The 7,250-nt window shown below is 41.7% G+C and overlaps 1 pseudogene; it reads left to right on the top strand.

Annotated features, from left to right (window-relative positions):
- Positions 1–4,472: 4,472 nt before the first annotated feature.
- LOC100446079 (CTD small phosphatase-like protein 2) lies at positions 4,473–6,065 on the top strand (annotated as a pseudogene).
- Positions 6,066–7,250: the final 1,185 nt, after the last annotated feature.

Below are 7,250 nucleotides of genomic sequence, written 5' to 3'. Positions count from 1 at the left end.
GATGGAAAATAAACATCAGCTTCTAAAAAAAAAAAAAAAGAAAGAAAGAAAACCAAACACCTCATGTTCTCAATGTTCTTACTCATAAGTGGGAGCTAAACAATTAGAACACATGGACACAGGGAAGGGAACATCACACACCGGGGCCTGTCGGGGGGTGGGGGGCAAGGGGAAGGAGAGCATTAGGAGAAATATCTAATGGATACGGGGCTTAAAACCTAGATGACGGATTGATGGATGCAGCAAACCGCCATGGCACATGTATACCTATGTAACAAACCAGCACATTCTGTGCATGTATTCCAGAACTTAAAGTATAATAATAATAAAAAAAGATCAGAGCAGAAATAAATAAAACTGAAATGAAGAAAACAATACAAAAGATTAACAAAACAAAAAGTTGCTTTCTTGAAAAATAAAACTGACAGACCTTTAACCAGACTAAGGAATAAAGAGAGAAGATCCAAGTAAATAAATTCAGAAATGAAAAAGGTGATATTAAACTGATACTGCAGAAATTCTAAGGATCATTACTGGCTACTATGAGGAACTGTATATGCCAATAAATGGGAAAATCTGGAGGAAATTGACAAATTGCTGGATACACACAACCTACTGAGATTGAAACAGGAAGAAATCCAAGACCTGAACAGGCCAGTAACGAGTAATGAGTTCAAAGCCATAATAAAAAGTCTTCCATCCAAGGAAATACTGGGACCTAATGGCTTAGCTGCTGTATTCTACCAAACATTTAAAAAACTAATATCAATCATACTCAAACTATGCCAAAAATAGAAAAGGAGGGGGACACTTCCAAACTCCCTCTATGAGGTCAGTATTACCCTTATACCAAAACCAGACACAGACACATGATAAAAAGAAAACTATAGGCCAATATCCCTAATGAAAATTCATGCAAAAATCCTTAACAAAATACTAGTGAACCAAATTCAACAATACCAATTCAACAATGAAAGATCATTCATCATGACAAAGTTGGATTTACCCTAGGGTTGCAAGTTTGGTTCAACATACTCCAATCAATGTAATACATCATATCAACCGAATGAAGGATAGAAACCATGTGATCATTTCAATTGATGCTGGAAAAGCATTGATAAAATTCAACATCCCTTAATGACAAAAACACTAAAAAAAACTGGGGCTAGAAGGAACCTACCTCAACATAATAAAAGCCATATATGACAGACCCACAGCTAGTAGCAAACTGAATAGGGAAAAACTGAAAAACTTTCCTCTAAGATTGAGAACAGGACAAGGATGCCCACTGTCACCACTGTTCTTCAACATAGTACTAGAAGCCCTAGATAGAGCAATCAGACAAGAGAAAGATATAAAGGGCATTCACATTGGAAAGAAAGAAGTCAAATTATTCTTGTTTGTAGATCATATGATTTTATACTTGGAAAAACCTAAAGACTCCACAAGAAAACTCAGAACTGATAAGCAAATTCAGTAAAGTTGCAGGATACAAAATCAACATACAAAAATTACTAGCGCTGGTTGGTTAAGATGGCCAAGTAGAAGCATCTGCGGTGCATGGCATTCACGGAGAACTAAAAGGGAGAGTGAATATAGCACCTTCAACTGAAATATCCAGTTATTCCCATTGGGACTGATCAGGAAAACAACTTGACCCAAGGAGAATAAAGAAAAGCAGGGTGTGGTGATGGCCCACCTGGGAGTGACATGGAGCCAAGGGAAGCAGTGAGTGAATGTATGACCCTGGGAAGCCAAGCTTCTCCTACAGATCTTTGCAACCCTTGGACCAGGAGATCCCCTTGTGAGCCCACACAACCAGAGCCTTGGGTTCAACACAAAGAGCTGTGTGGAGTCTCAGCAGAGCATCTGCTCAGACATGCACAGAGACCCAGGAGCTTTACATACTGCAGACCCAGGATCCCCAGGAAGGTGAGATGTTCTTACATACCCCTAGGAAGAAGGCTGAATCCAGGGGCTGAGCAGCATTGGTCTATGGGCCCCACTTCCATGGCACTTCACAAGATAAGGCCCACTGGCTTGGAATTATATCCAGTCACCAGCAACAGGGTGGAGTCTGCCTGAGACAAGATGAAGCCCCTGTGGGGATGGGCAGGCCACCATCTTTGCTGTTTGGTCAACTCAGCTGTTCCTGCCTGTGGGCTTTGGACAGTCCAAATGGTTTGGACAAGGAAGGTTCCCTGCTCCCAGTGCAGAACACCTGCTTTTCCAGAATGTGGCCAGATTGCTTCTTTAAGTGGGACCATGATCCATTCCTCCTCACTAACTAGGACCTCCCAGCTGGGGCCTCCAGCCATCCCCACCCACCCATATTCTGTGGACGAGCTCTGATCTCTCCCTGGAATGGAGTTCCCAGGGGGAGGGGTGAGCCACCACCTTGGTTGTTTGGATGACTCAGCAGTCCCAGCCTGTAGGCTTTGAAGAGTCCAAGCTGACCAGGGAAGAGGTGGTTCCCTAGCATGGCATGGCTCTTTTGTTGAGGCATGGCCAGACTGCTTCTTTAGGTGGGACCTCAATCCATTCCTCCTCATTGGGCAGGACCTACCAGCTGGGGCTTCCAGCCACCCCTGCCCACCCATATTCTATGAACAGAGCTCTGATTTCTCCCTGAGAAGTAGTGCCCAGAGGGAGTGGCAGGCTGCCATCTTGGTTGTTTAGATGACTCAACTGTTCAATCCTGTGGGGTTTTGAGAGTCCAAGCTGATGGGGCAGATGTGGCTTCCCAGCATGGCATGGATGTTTTGATGAGGTGTGGCCAGACTGTTTCTTCAAATGGGACCCCAATCCACTCCTCGTGGGGTGAGTCCTCCCAGTCTGGGCCTCTGTCCACCCCCACCTGTGTTCTGTGGCTGACGGAGTTCTGATTTTTCCCTGGGACAGGGTGCCGGGGGGTGGGGCAGCCTGCCACCTTTGCTGATGGGCTTCTCAACTAGTTCAGCATGAGGGCCTTGGAGAGTCCAAACTGATTGGGAGCTGAAGGGATCCTCAACATGGCACAGCTGCTCTACCAATATGCAGCCAGATTGCTCCTTTAAGTGGGTCCCTGATCTCATTCCTCCTGGACTGGGTGAGACCTCCCAACTGGAGTCTTCAGCTACCTCCTACAGGCATGTTCAGGCTGGAAACAAGTAAGTACCCCCCTGGGACAGAGCTTCCAGAAAAAGGGACTGGCTGTAATCTTTGCTGTTCTGCAGCCTTCACTGGTGATGCCTTCAGGTACTGGAAAAACCAAGGTGACTAGGGTCTGGAATGGACCCCCAGCAAACTGCAGCAGCTCTACGGAAGTGTGGCTTAACTGTTAAAAGAAAAACAAACAAACAACAACAATAACAACAGTAAAAAATACAAAAACCCCATCCAAAGGTCAGCAATCTCAAAGATCTAAGGTAGATAAACCCACAAAGATGAGAAAGAGTCAGCACAGAAATGCTGAAAACTCAAAAAGCCAGAGTGCCCTCTTTGCTCCAAATGACCACAACACCTCTCTAGCAAGGGTTCAGAAATGGGCTGAGGCTGAGATGACTGAAGTCACAGAATTAGTCTTCAGAATGTGGATAAAAATGATGTTCACTGAGCTAAAGGAGCACATTTTAACCCAATGCAAAGAACCTGAGAATCATGATAAAACAGTGCAGGAGCTGACAGCCCAAATTGCCAGTATAGAGAGGAATGTAACTGGCCTGATAGAGCTGAAAAGCACATTACAAGAACTTCACAATGCAATCACAAGTATTAATAACAGAATAGACCAAGCGGAGGAAAGAATCTCAAGAGCTTGAAAGCTGTCTTTCTAAAATAAGACAGACAAGAATAGAGAAAAAAAGAATAAAAAGGAATGAAAAAAAATCCAAGAAATATGGAATTATTTAAAGAGACCAAATCTGTGACTCACTGGGGTACCTGAAAGAAACAGGGAGAGTCTAACCATTGGAAAACACATTTTAAAATATCATCCAGGAGAACTTCCCCAACCTAGACAGGCCAACGTCAAAACTCAGAAAATGAAGAGAACCCCAGTAAGATACCCCATAAGAATATTATTCCCAAAAGGCATAGTCATCAGATTCTGTGAGGTCAAAATGAAAGAAAAATGTTAAGGGCAGCCAGAGATAAAGGCCATGTCACCTACAAAGGGAAGCCCATCAGACTAACAGCAGACCTCTCAGCAGAAATCTTACAGGCCAGAAGAGATTGGGGGCCAATATTCAACATTCTTAAAAGAATTTCCAACCCAGAATTTCATATCCACCCAAACTAAGCTTCATAAGCAAAGGAGAAATAAGATCATTTTCAGGTAGGCAGGAAATGGCAACTGGCTGGAGGAGCTGGTTCTGTTGCTGCTGCGGGGTAAGTGGGAAAGACACCATGTATTGTCCAGTCGAGACCATTACAGGAGCCTGAGGACACTTCTCTGTCATCACAGTCAGTTTTATATGTGGCACCCATAAAAGATGAGGCTGAGAACATGGAAAGCTTCTCAGCAGTAAATACAACTCATTGCCAGAGCAAAGAGGAAATATTCATAGGTTGATGATAGCCTGCCTTCAGGAGGAGAAAAACCACCAAAGAATGAAACTGGCTGGTCTTCAATTAAAAAATTCATTAAAGGAAGCACACCTAAGGAAGAGAGAGAAAATCCTTCAAAATGGAGTATAATTGAGCATGATATAGATAATAATTTGATCACATCAACACCAAGAGCAGGAGAGAAACCTAACAAATAGATATCTTGAATAAGACAGAAAAGTCAAGTAAATGGAGAAACTGGTAGTTATGAAATGACAAATCAACATGTAAAATAAAATGGAAAATTAGAAAATAATCCTTCCTCTGGCAGTCCTCTAAGGACTACTTTGTTGGAGCTGAAGAAATAGTAAAACAACTTAATATGGAACGGGTGGATGAGATCACTACCTGTTCTACTACATCAACTAATGGAGCAGCTTACTCAAATCAAGCAGTTCGGGTGAGACCATCAATAAATAATGGTTTAGCAAACGCCGCATGTTCTCACTCATAAGTGGAAGTTGAACAATGAGAACACAAGGACACAGGAAGGGAAACATCGCACACCAGGGCCTGTCATGGGATGGGGGGCTAGGGAAGGGCTAGCATTAGGAGGAATACCCAATGTAGGTGACAGGTTGATGGGTGCAGCAAACCACCATGGCACATGTATACCTATGTAACAAACCTGCACATTCTGCACATGTATTCCAGAACTTAAAGTATCATTTAAAAATACAAAACAACAACAACAACAACAACAACAAACCACAATGGTTTAGAAGAAGCAGAAGAAACAGTTAATTGTGATATCCCACCCCTTACAGGACCAGTCATTCCAGATAGTGGTTATTCATCAGCCCATGCAGAGGCCACCTATGAAGAAGGCTTGGAAGTATTTGACCCCTATTATTTCATCAAACATGTCCCACCACTGATAGAAGAACAACTAAATAGGAAATCTGTTCTTCCATTGAAAACAAGAAGCACACCGAAATTCTCCCTAGATTTAGACTTGGATGAAACAGTAGTGCTCTGTAGTCTAAATGAGGTAGAAGAGGCAGCACTTACTTTTCCAGTCCTTTTCCAAGATGTCATTTATCAGGTTTGGGTGATATTAAGACCATTTTATCAGGGAATTCCTGGGATGAACTTCTCAGATGTATGAGATTATTCTTTTTACTGCTTCTAAGAAGGTGTATGCAGGCACATTACTGAACATAGTAGACCCTAAAAAGCAACTGGTCAGGCACCGTTTTTTCTGTGAACATTGTGTTTGTGTACAAGGAAATCATATAAACAACTTGAATATTCTTGGAAGAGATCTTTCAAAAACTGTAATAATTGACAACTCACCACAAACCTTTGCATATCACCTTTCTAATGGAACCCCTATAGAAAGTTGGTTTATGGATAAAAATGACAGTGAACTCCTAAAATTTATTTCATTCCTGGAGAAGCTTGTAGAACTGAGTGAAGATATTCGACCACATATCAGAGACAGATTTCACTTGCATGATTTGCTGACCCAAGATTAAGTACAAAGACTTGTCAAATCACTGAAAGGGGAGAGATTGCAGGACCCTTTTGGACTATGACAAAAAGATTGTCATTACGGTTGAAATTTTGCTTTTTTGTACCCCGTCTTGCTTTTCTTACCTTTGATGCCTAATAATAATCAAAGGTTACAGAAAAAGGCTTTATCTATCTTAGATTGAATACATACAATAGGTAAGCTAAAACAGACGAGTCTTTAGAACTAGTGCAACTCCCGTGAAATTTTTTTTTATGAACAGGACATCTGAAGTTTATAAAGAACTCTGTTTCTGCCACCAGAAGTTTGGCCTGTAGTCACACAGGATTTTATGATAATAACAGAGATGAAAATGGACTTTTATTTTCTCCCTGTTTGGTGTTCTTGGTGGGTTTGTAGCCACTTTTCTGTTACTTTATGGTTCTCATTTCAACAGGAATGGCCATCAAAAGTTGTTTTATTTTTCCTGTTAAGGCTCATAAACTTTTTACATTTTTGACCTGTATTAGATTAGAATTTCATTATGCATTCTTTTTAGTTGAGGTATTTTATAGTTTTCTGGAAATAGTCAGTTTTGAGTTAAAAAAAATTTTTTTTATATTACTTTAAGTGCTGGGGTACATGTGCAGAAAGCACAGGTTTGTTACGTAGGTATACATGTGCCATGGTGGTTTGCTGCACCTTTTAACCTGTCATCTAGGTTTTAAGCTGTGCATGCATTAGGTATTTGTCCTAATATTCTCCCTTCCCTTGCCCCTTACCCCCTGACAGGTCCCAGTGTGTGATTTTCCCCTCCCTGTGTCCATGTGTTCTCATTGTTCAACTCCCACTTATGAGCAAGAACATGCAGTGTTTGGTTTTCTGTTCCTTTGTTAGTTTGCTGAGGATGGTGGCTTCCGGCTTCATCTATGTCCCTGCAAAGGACATGACTCATTTTTTTCTTATGGCTGCATAATATTCCATGATGTGTATGTACCACATTTTCCTTATCCAGTCTATCATTGATGGGCATTTGGGTTGGTTCCAAGTCTTTGATATTGTAAATAGTGCAGCAATAAACATACATGTGCATGTGTCTTTATAGTAGAATGATTTATAATTCTTTGGGTATATACCCAGTAATGGGATTGCTGGGTCAAATGGTATTTCTGATTTTAGATCCCTGAGGAATCGCCACACTGTCTTTCGC

Source organism: Pongo abelii, chromosome X (genome assembly GCF_028885655.2).
Source record: "Pongo abelii isolate AG06213 chromosome X, NHGRI_mPonAbe1-v2.0_pri, whole genome shotgun sequence".
In the NCBI taxonomy this organism is placed as follows: Eukaryota; Metazoa; Chordata; class Mammalia; order Primates; family Hominidae; genus Pongo; species Pongo abelii.
The sequence above is the reverse complement of the archived record's forward strand: the minus strand, read 5'-3'. Positions and strand labels throughout refer to the sequence as shown.